The following is an 11779-nucleotide window of genomic DNA, read 5'->3' as shown; positions in this document are numbered from 1 at the left end:
GTCACAGGAAAAACTAAACTATTAGTTATTATTATTAAACTGCAAACGTGAAGAAACGTGCAGCACGCCAGAAACGAAACTTAAAACAGTGGATCGGCGGTGGATTGGACCCAGTGATACACCATACTCTGTGACCTGCAACAGTGCAACACCACCCTCTACGGTCATACTGTGGTCACATAATATGACGTCACTACGGTAACTCGACATTACATTTTTAACCTCGATAGAGGTCCTAGCAATCGATGTGTAGATTACTCGAGTACTCTGTTAATGCCCTATCAGCCACAGCCACCCCCCCCGTGTGTCTGTGGCTCCGGTCTTCCCTGTGTTACCATCGTGTCCTGTGGGGACAGGTCTGTGAGTCCCCACATCCACTATTGAACATTTTTATGGAGAAACCTTATAGTGACAAGCATGCTCACACAGGTGTTTAGATTCAGGTGTTTATCAGATACACACTCAATTGGGTTGAGGTGGCCACTTAATACATCTTGTATGACTATGTACTGTATAAAATATTTTCTAATGATGTTATAAGTATCATTATATATGTTGCTTGTTGTTGTGGTTTCTCGTTTTTTTTTTTTTCGTTTTTTTTTCCGCAGGTCTAGAGGCAGACTTCAATGGTGTTGATTTGCGTTCTATTTCGTATAGGCTTCGCCCTTTAAGGCTGTCGCTGGTGGGTTTTATCCCGTCATGCAACGCATCACACTGAAATGTTTAGTCCATGCCCACCTGTTGTGTGAGCCCCACCCGGTCCGTGTAAATTACGTTAAGAGCAGGTAATCGGCTCCCATTTTTCTTCAGCAAATGACTACCTTCAACATCGAGATGTCTAGCACCAACAACATTCGCCTGTGTCTGTCCTGCAAGACCGGCTACTTGCTGAGCTTCGAACGGAACGACACCTGCGAAGAATGCCCAGGTCCCCGCCACGCCGTCCACGCCTCCTCCTGCCACCTCTGTGACCTCCTCCCTCCTGAGGAAAGGCAGAGGAGAGCAGCCTTGTTCAAGTCTAACTTCGAGGAATGCCTCTCCATTGTGGGAGACTGTTCGCTGGATGATGCCATTGACTTTTTTGACGCCTGCTCTCGGAGCGAATCGGATGGTTCCTCTGTGACAGGCGACCTCAGCAGCAGCCCTGCTGCTCACTCACTCTCGGAGAGCGTAGTGTCGGAACGATGGGGGCTGAGCGGATGATCACCCCCCCACCCCCCCGAGCCTTTCCGCCTCAATGGCCACACAGCTCCCTGCCATCGGTGCCCTCCTTTTGGAGCCGCCCGGCAAAATCCGGGAGGCTGCTGACACGAAGGGACTTTCTGTCCCTCTCCTCCCCCACCCAGATCGGATGATCTAGCGGGAAGGTTTGGCTCCACCCCGGCTCGCCATCCTGATCCCATCTGGCCTCGTTTCCCAGCAGTGACGTCCTACTGGAACGAGGCTGTAGCCGGACCTGGTAAATTGAGAGCGCCCGTCTCCACTTTCGCTCCCATCACCAGAGTGGAGGGGTTTACCGAACGGAAATTTCCCTTGGTACCCCCCCCCCCCCCCCAAGCCTGGCGGAAGCTTTCGGAGCAAAGTTGTCCAGGTTGGACCAACGTCCTGTCCCTCCTGGGAAGCATGACCAGACGGTGATGTCGTTCTCCAATCGAGCTCAACAGTGTGAGTTACAGGCGGCCGCAGCAAACGACAATGTGGCGCTGTTGGCGTACAGCGTTTCAAAGAGGCTGGAGAATGCAGATCTGCCTGAGGAGATGAAGAGCTCCCTCTGCAAGGCGTCTGATGTCATCCTCAACCTGTGTGCCTCACCTGCTGTCTGCCTGTCCCGTATCGCAACTTGGATGACAATGATTCAGAGGTCCACCTGACTCTGTCATTCCCCCTCCCTGCTGGAGAAACTGCATAAAGACCTGATGGAGAGCCCCATCACAACGGACGCACTGTTCGGGACCAATTTCAAGGCCATGCTGGAAAAATCGAAAAAGTCGGAGGAGGTGTCAGAGACTGTGCGCCATCTCATCAAGCCACATGCCTCATCCCACCCCCCTGCCCACTGGAAAGATTATCATGGCCAAAGGCAACAACAGCGACGTTCCACAGCTGTAACAGCGTCCTCCCGCTCCCCTCCGCCGCCAGCCCCGCCTGTCAGAGAACAGCCCTCCTCATCCCGGCAACCGGCGGGTCAGCATTTCCCCAGGGATTGCCAACAGTCGGCGCCCAGGGACAACAAACCGCAGGGTTCACAGGGGAGAAGAATCAAGAAATGACGGTTTGCGGAGAATGTGTGTAATGATGACACGATTTTTGATGTCGGTCAGCTCGAATGACCTCACAGCGGCTTCTCTTCACACATCCTACACAAAATGAGCCTGTGTCCTTAAAACAGGTTTTTCAAAATCACCGCAACTCAAAGATAAACACGAGACGCTCGCATGACACATCAGTCGAAAGTGAACGTGGTCCGCAGAACGAGTCCAGTGGGATAACTCGCTCTCAGCCTGAGCTGCATGCTTTTCACCACAGCGGTGTCAAACGCGCACTCCCGCGACGCCAGCAGCCTTCACCCAAACGGCGCTGCGTTGATGAAGGCGCGCACACCTCTCCCCAGCACACACCGGCTTGCATCAGCATGAATGTGAGACCACAGAACGAGTCCAGTGGGAAGCCTCGCTCTCAGCAGGAGCTGCATGCTTCTCACCACAGCGGTGTCAAACGCGCGCTCCCGCGGCGCCGGCAGCTTTCACCCAAACAGCGCCACGTTGATGAAGGCGCGTACAACTCTCCTCAACACATGCCGGTTCACATCGACATGAATGTGAACCCGCAGCCTGAGTGCAGCACAGAAGCGCGCTCAGAGCCCTTTTGAGAAAGCCTCGCCTTGGGTCACGTGGAGCACACTGATGGTGGTCGAGGCTGTAAACTGGCTGACGTCCATAAGAAACATGACGCACCACATAAACGCGCACCCACTCCACAAATGTTACGCGGAGTGGCAACGGACATGCTCTGTAGACAGATGGATGAGCAGGCTGATCAGCAAGGGTTATACGCTACAATTTGCAGCTCAACCCCCTCCATTCGGAGAAGTTTTAGAGATGGTTCTGTCATCCCCAGACCAGGTCTCATTCCTAAACGCAGAAGTCCAGGAACTTCTGGTAAAAGAGGTAATTTCTAGGGTTTCCGACGGAGAGAAAAACACAGGGTTTTACTCACGTTACTTCCTGGTTCCAAAACGGACCGGAGGAACGAGACACATTTTGGACCTGTCAGTTTTCAACAAGGCGATCATGGACAGACTGTTTCACATGTTGACAACCAGACAACTGTTGGACAACATTCAGAGAAACGATTGGTTTATCTCCATCGATCTGAAAGACGCCTACTTCCACATACCGATCATCCCAAAGCACAGAAAGTTCCTGTGCTTCTCCTTTCAAGGGATTCAGTATCAGTACAACAGGCTACCGTTCGGTTATTCCCTCGCACCTCGTATGTTCTCAAAGTGTGTGGAAACGGCCCTGCAACTGTTATACAGAGCAGGGATGAGAATTTTGTTTTACCTAGACGACCTGTTGCTGCTGTCGCGCTCCAGACAGGAAGCAGTGGCACAGACCCAGTTGCTGACGTCGCACCTGTTAAATCTGGGCTTCGCCATAAATTGGGAAAAAAGCTCGATTCTCCCGGCCCAGACGATTGTTTCTCTGGTAGTAGAGCTAAACTCGACCACCATGAGGGCTCGTTTATCACAGACGAGAATGGAAACTCTAAAAGATCAGCTCTGCCATGTAAGACCTGGCAGAGTAGTAACAGCCATTTCCGTCATGAAGCTGTTAGGAACGATGTCGTCAGCTCACACAGTGGTTCCGCTGAGCTTACTCCACATGCGATACCTCCAGAGATGGTTTGCTTGTCTGCGTGTGGAGCCTGTAAAGCAAAAGAGACAGATGATCACTGTACCTCCCTCCCTGTAAGAACAGACCTCCGACACTGGGAAAACCCCCTGCTTCTGTTTGAGGGAGTCCCCGTCAGCAGACCTATGTCACACATGTCAGTCTTCACAGATGTGTCGCTGTCAGGTTGGGGGGGGGGGGGACATGCCTATCCCGAGCTGTAGGGGCGCTGTGGCCACCTCACATAGCAGCTCATATAAATGTTCTGGAATGTCGCACGGTTCTGAATGTGATTCAACACTTTGCCTCTGTGCTGTGGAATCAACATGTTTTGATTCATACAGACAACAAGGTTACTGCTGCATACGTAAACCGGCAGGGGGGGGTGTGCTCAGCCCAAATGTTACACATTGCGAGACAATTACTGTGTTGGGCACACCAAAATCTGCTCTCCATCAGAGCAGTGTACATCCCCAGTGTTCTGAACAAAGGGGCAAATTTGATGTCCAGGGGCGGTCCGCGTCACGGGGACTGGACCCTCCACCCCGATCTGATGGCTCAGACGTGGCAGAAATTTGGCAAAGTGGCTGTGGACCTGTTTGTAACATGAGAGAATGCTCAGTGTCAACTATGGTTCTCACTGAGCCCGCGGGACGAACCACTGCTAGGGGTGGACACGTTTTCTCACAACCCATGGCCTAAAACGCTTCTTTATGCTTTCCCCCCACTTCCCTCTGATATTATGGTTTCTGAACCGAATTCAGGAGGAGAGATTGACAGCTCTCCTGGTGGCTCCCAAGCGCGTGAACGCACCATGGTTCCCAGTTCTACGACGCCTGTTATCGGGGCGCCCGTGAAAACTGCCGTGGAGGGAGGACGCTCTCCTCCAGGCGTGAGGAGCGATCAGGAGTTACCCAGAAATAGGCCAGCACCATTGGGTCTGGCCGCTGAGCAGATCCGCTTAGAGAGGATGGGTCTCTCTCAAGATGTTGTGCGCACAATTCAGGATTCAGGTGCTGAATCCGCCACAGCGCTGTACACATCAAAGTGGACATCTTTTCAGCGCTGGTGTACAGAGGAAGGTGTAAAGGCCACACAAAGGTTTTGGGGACAGAACAGCTTTTAATCATCCGCTGATGAAGCGTTTTTTTAAAAGGTGTACAGAGACGCAGGCCTGTTTCACACCCACTTGCTCCACAGTGGGATTTAACGCTGGTTCTACTAGCCCTGATCAAAGCTCCATTTGAACCACTGAATCAGGTTCCAATTAAATTCTTGTCTCTTAAAACAGCCCTGCAGTTGGCTTTAACATCCGCTAAGAGGGTGAGTGATTTATCTGCCATCTCTGTCGCTCCGTCATGTCTCAGAATTCAGGCTGACGGCAGCTCAGCTGATCTGAGGCCTAACCCAGTGTTCATGCCTAAAAACATCACGAGCTCTTTTAAATCAATAGTGATATAGTTAGAGGGTTTTTTCCCTCCTCCCCCCCCCCCCCCCCGCAATATCAGAAGAAGAAGCATCTTTCCATCTTCTCTGTCCTGTGCGGGCGTTGACGTGCTACATAGCATGCACGGCCGCAATGCGTCAGACTCAACATTTGTTTGTGCATTATAGAGATGCATCTGCAGGTCACCCGTTATCCACCCAGCGCCTGTCACACTGGCTGTGTGAGGACACTTCTGAAGCCTACAGAGCATCAGATTTAGAGCCTCCTGACAACCTCAGGGCGCACTCGACCAGGGGTATCGCATCATCGACTACTTTGCATAATGGTATGACAATGCAGGATATTTGTACTGCGGCCGCGTGGTCAACACCCTGCTCGTTTATTCGCTTCTATTTACGTGATGTGACGACTCGTTCCATGACACATTCTGTCCTTAGTGTTTTAACAGAATGAATATTGTTGTTTCATGGAACCTCGTTTAAACTCACATCTGACTGCATGCATTTACAGTGTGAGATGTTGTTATCAGTCACAGGTTGTGACTGTTGTTCTTATTCTATTGTCACTAATCAGTTCATGACTATTGTTACCAATGAGTTCATTTGATTAATAATCAATTCACTTGTTATTATTAATCTGTTCATATTGATCAGCCGTGGATCTGTTGGTTCACGGCCTTTTTTCAGCATCCTCCTTTCCCCGTTGAAAGCTTTTCCGGGGCGTTCATGCACTCACAACATAAAAGCTACACATCACACGTCTGTGCATGGTACGCATAATTATACGCGACGCGTAATTACTCACACGGAGAGCTGAGTGACAAGACGTTTTTGGCAAGCTGGCGCTTCGTGTGGTGTTCGAATGGACCCAGTGAGGCGAGGACTACATCTGCTTCGCCCTTAACCCACCAGCGACAGCCTTAAAGGGCGAAGCCTTTACGAAATAGAATGTTGGTTACGTACTGTAACCCCAGATTCTATGAGTATAGGCGTAGTCCTTTAAGCGTCGGGCTGCACTGGCTCCTAAATGGCAGAAGAAAAAGCTATTTGGGAGCCGATTACCCACTGTTAACGTAATTTATACGGACCGGGTGGGGCCCACACAACAGGTGGGCGTGGACTAAACTTTTCAGTGTGATGCATTGCATGACGGGTTAAAACCCTCCAGCGACAGCATTAAAGGGCTACGCCTATACTCATAGTATCTGGGGTTACAGTACGTAACCAACGTTCTTTTTATCCCTCTCTCTCTCTCCTCTATTCCTATCTCCTTCTTTACCTTTTAACCCTTCTCCCACTTTTCTGCTTTGTTTTTCATCCCCATGTCTATTACATCTGAAACAAACCCAAAGTAATTCTAATAAAGTTTTATTTATATATCAAGTGGAGCATTAAGACCAGCCATAATGCTCTGCTTGTGAAAGTAAATCTGTTGGGCCTCACCTTGACACTCAGACAATAATTCTGAGTGTCACAATGCCAGACAGGATATGGGGAAAGAAAAAAAAGAGTTAAAACTATTGTTCTGCTGGCTGCAGGTGATTAGCTGTGACAGCCATGTTGGCTCCAAGCATTGTAGATGCTATCTCAGACTTTCATTAAAAGACATCCAGTCGATCAAGTGATATTTTGCTAAGTGTTGGCCTATACAATTAATGATAAAGGTTTTTAAGCAAACATCTTGCACAATAAGTAGCACTTGGACCATGTGTTGTAAATGACCCCTCAGTTACTACCACACCAAAATAATATGACATTATCTACATAGCACAACAAACAAGAACATTTGTGTGTTGTTGTTTTCAGTTGTACAATGTCTTGTGGCAGTTAACTTTAGACTGTTAAGCCTGTCATTAGTAAAGAAAATGCAGAACTGGTCAAACAGCTGGTTCTGTTCCTGACTCTGGTGTTATAGGAACAGATTGAACTTTTAAGAAACAAGGCATAATGGTGATTTTGGCAGCCATCTTAATCTGGATGGATTCCAAAAGTTGAACAGTTGTAGAAATATAAAACAGTATTTGCTGAAAGCTAAATTAAAATGGCTCTAGTAGTTTTGCTAACAGACAAACAGAGTAGGTAGATGTAAACCGTTAAAGATCCTGGTCTGTTTGTTAGCAGTCAGAATATTTGTTGAGGATCAGTTTCAGCTGCTGCTCTCCTTATGTTTGGTCAATGTCAGTAAAACAGACTGAGTTATGGCCATTTACATGTTCGATAAGATCAATAATTCTCTGCTACATTGAAAGGGTATGATGCTCTTATCCCTGGCAGATCTGTATCTTCTAGATGTTATTTTGCAAACTGCTATAAAGAGACTTTTGCAAAAGTGGAAACGTGACTGCAAGAGGTCACTGTTAGTTTTCACATCTCTGGCTCCCTCTGCTGGTCGGACTGGTGAAGTTCAGTTTCAAACCTGTGCATGAAACGCATCAAGTTTCTCAGCTCACACTTAGAGTGTCATGCGTAGAAATCAGTTTAGTTTGTACAAACATTGATTCTACACGTTCATCTTGTCTGATGACATCTGTGTGACTGCTGGCTCCACCAGAGAGAAAGCTCCACGCATACTGTAAGATCGATCCATCAACATCTGAATGTTGTTGTGATGCCAGAGTGGAACAGCAGATGTCAGCAACACACTGGATGTTATATTTGACAGTAGACGGTAAATGGTAAATGGTCTGTATTTATATAGCGCCTTTCTCTTATTTCAAGATACTCAGATACTCAGAGCACTTTTCACTACAATCTGTCCTCATTTACCCATTCATACAGCACTCTACTAGATCTCTACAAAGCTAATTGAACAAATCATTCTAAATAGACTAATCAGCAGACAAAGTAGAAAAAGACAAAATAAGGTTCATCAAATATTTATTACGGGCAGCACGGTGGCGCAACTGGTAGAGCTGCTGCCTCTCAGCGAGCAGGTCCCTGGTTCAAACCCCTGTCCAGGGGCCTTTCTGGGTGGAGTTTGCACGTTCTCTCCATGCATGCGTGGGTTTTCTCCGGGTACTCCGGTTTCCTCCCACAGACCAAAAACATGCATGTTAGGCTGATTGGTAACTTTAAATTGTCCCTAGGTGTGAGTGGGAGAGTGAATGGTTGTTTGTCTCGTTTGTCTCTATGTGGCCCAGTGATGGACTTGCGACCCATCCAGGGTGTACCCCGCCCCTCGCAGAGTGATTGCTGGACATGGGCACCGGCGACCCCCGTGACCCAAAATGGAAGAAGCAGGTAAAGATAATGGATGGATGGATGGATATATTTATTACTGTCAACCTTCAAGACATTGCTGTTAAACAAAAAGTGAATTATATGATGATTTATAATATTTAGATAGTTGTACATTAGCATGGGGATGGGGTGGTATTTCATTAGTTCTCTACAAACACAGAGAAAGATTAAAATTTTAAAGTATGATTCATTTATACTTTTGGCTATTCTCTCTTCAAGGGTCTCCACAGTGAGTCCTCCTCCTTGTCCTCTCTAACTGCATCCATATGTCTCCTCTTTGTCTTTTTCCTTGCAGCTGCATTTCTAACATCCTTCTACCAATATACCTGCTGTCCCTCCTCTGGACATGTCCAAACCACTGTCCCTCCTCTGGACATGTCCAAACCACTGTCCTTCCTCTGGACATGTCCAAACCACTGTCTTTCCTCTAGACATGTCCAATCACTGTCCCTCCTCTGGACATGTCCAAACCATCTCAGTTTGTTCTCTCTATCTTTATCCCCCAGTTGTTCAACCTGTGCTGTACCTCTGATGATCTCATTCTTAATCTTATCCATCCTTGTCACTCCTAAGGAGAACCTCATCATCTTCATTTCTGCAACTTCTAGTTCTGTCTTTTTGTCCATGTCTCTGTCTCCTGTCTTTTTGTCCATGTTTCTGTCTCCAGATCATACAACATATCTGGTCTCACCACTGTCTTGTAAACTTTTCCTTTGACCTTTGCCCTTTTGTCACAAATCACTCCTGAAACTTTTCTCCATCTATTCCATCCTGCCTGGATTCTCTTCTTCACTTCTTTACCACACTCTCCATTTTTCTGGATAGTGAACCCCAAGTACTTGAAGTTCTGCACCTTTGTGACCTCTGCTCCTTGTAGACTCACTGTTATACCAGCCTCCCTCTCATTCACACACATGTACTCTGTCTGACTACAGCTGACTTTCATTCCTCTTCTTTCAAGTTCATACCTCCACCTATCCAAGTTCTCTTCCACCTGTTCCCTGTTCTCACCACATGTCACAATGCCATCTTCAAACATCATAGTCCACGAGGATTCCTGCCTGACCTCATCTGTTAGTTGGTCCATCACCAGAGCAAACAAGAAGGGGCTCAGAGCTGATCCTTGATGTACTCCCACCTCCATCTTGAAGCTATCAGTCACTCCTACAGTACATCTCACCACTGTCCTGCTGTCCTCATACATGCCCTGTACCAGTCTAACATACTTTTCTGCCACTCCAGAGTTCCTCATCACCCCACCTCCTCCCTCAGCACCCTGTCATATGCTTTTTCTAAATCCACAAAGATACAATGGAGTTCTCTCTGACCCTCTCTGTACTTCTCCATCAGCATCCTCAAAGAAAAGATGGCATCACATGATGAAATACTAATTATTAAGAATAATCCATCAATAGAAGCCAACAGTTTGCATTGAATCTTGATTTAGTTGCAATCTCCCATCCTGAGCACCAGGTGATTGTGGAAAACAACAAGTCTCTTTTAACACAAAGAAACATCTATCAGAACCAGAATTGTCCTCGGGATGGGCAACCATCTTTGACGTGATGAGCTCAGAGAGGACATAAAAGAAACAGAAACTAACACTGACTGGCTGGTCCAGATGTAGTTTCTGTGAGAAAAAAGACAAAAATATAATAAAATAAATAAATTTCAAACATTTAAAATTAAAAATTACATTTAAAAACCATGTTAATGATGTAAATAATTACAAATACAAACATGAAGAATGAATAACATCAAATAAAGACAGCAGTAGAGTTAGGAAGTGTGGTCAGTCTATCCTCCAGCAGTCTGCCAAAAGTAACAAAACTATACTTTAACTCAGGAAACCCAAGCCATCTCTAACTATAGGATTCATCAGGAAAGATCATCTTAATTCTAGTCTTCAAGACAGAGTATCAGCCTCACAGACAGACAAGAGAGGAGCCTGAGAACTGAAAGATCTGCATCCCATTCTGCTTTTAGAAACTATAGGAACCACAAGTAAACCTGCAATTAGGAAAATATGGAACAATAAGATCTGTAATATCAGATGGAGCTAGGTTCTTGAGGGCTTTGTAGGTTAGAAGTAAGATTTTGAATTAAATTCTGGACTGACATGGAGCCAGTGGAGAGAAACTAAAATTGGAGAATATGATCTCTCCTTTTAACTCTCATCAGAACTTTAGCAGCAGCATTTTGGATCAACTGAAGACTTAGACAAAGTACAGTATTTCGAGTGTATTTTAAAAGCTTTAATATGGCTTTAGTTTGGCCACTAGGTGGCAACGAATATCTGTCATCTGATGTTGGACACCAGATTTAACAGACTCTTCACTGACTACGCCTCCTTTTCTAACTCTAATTGTATCAGATGAAACCTCAGCTCAGATTATTTGTTGACGTTCTGATGGGCTTTGCTGGGCAGTTGTGACAGGTGAGGGGGCGTGGCCTCATCCTCAGACACACCTCCATCCATCAGTCTTCTTGGCATGCTGTCATGCCCCCTCTCTAACCCTGCATGTTTGTGTGGGTGGGCATTCTGTCCTGCCCTTATGGTCATCTGAGAGTGTAAATGGAAATGTCTGTTGTCAGCGCTCAGTTCATCTGTGCTTTATGCAAAGTCTACAAGACTATTGCAACGATTTGAAGAAAGATGTAACAACCACCCAGCTTTATTATGAATACGGCTGAATCCCAGTGACAGATTCCAAAACATTTTCATGTAAATAATCATAGTTGTAAATAAATTACAGAAGGGCCACTGGTTTAAGATTGAAGATAGAAAAGTAGATAAACAATTTATTTATCTAACTGTACACTGAAACTATCTTTAACGACATCTCTTAAGGTTCTGAAAAATGAAAAATAAAATCTGTGTACTCTTTGTTTAACTGTGTGCCAGTGGAAAGGTTTTAAAACGAGCAGCCAAAATGTTCTCCTGAAGAACCTCCACTTATTTATTCATCTTTATTTAACCAGGCAGAGCCACGGACATCAAGGAAGGTAGACCAACATTCATGTTTCTAGTCTGCAGGAGGAAACAAGAAGTTCTGGAGAAAAACAAATGCCACATATACTTTGTATATATGGCCCTGTGATGGACTTGTGACCCGTCCAGGGTGTACCCCGCCCCTCGCACAGTGATTGCCGGACATGGGCACCGGCGACACCCGTGACCTGAAATGGAAGAAGCGGGT

The sequence above is a fragment of the Nematolebias whitei genome, chromosome 14 (assembly GCF_014905685.2).
Source record: "Nematolebias whitei isolate Nwh7 chromosome 14, NemWhi1, whole genome shotgun sequence".
Taxonomy (NCBI): Eukaryota; Metazoa; Chordata; class Actinopteri; order Cyprinodontiformes; family Rivulidae; genus Nematolebias; species Nematolebias whitei.
Note: the sequence above shows the minus strand (reverse complement) of the source record.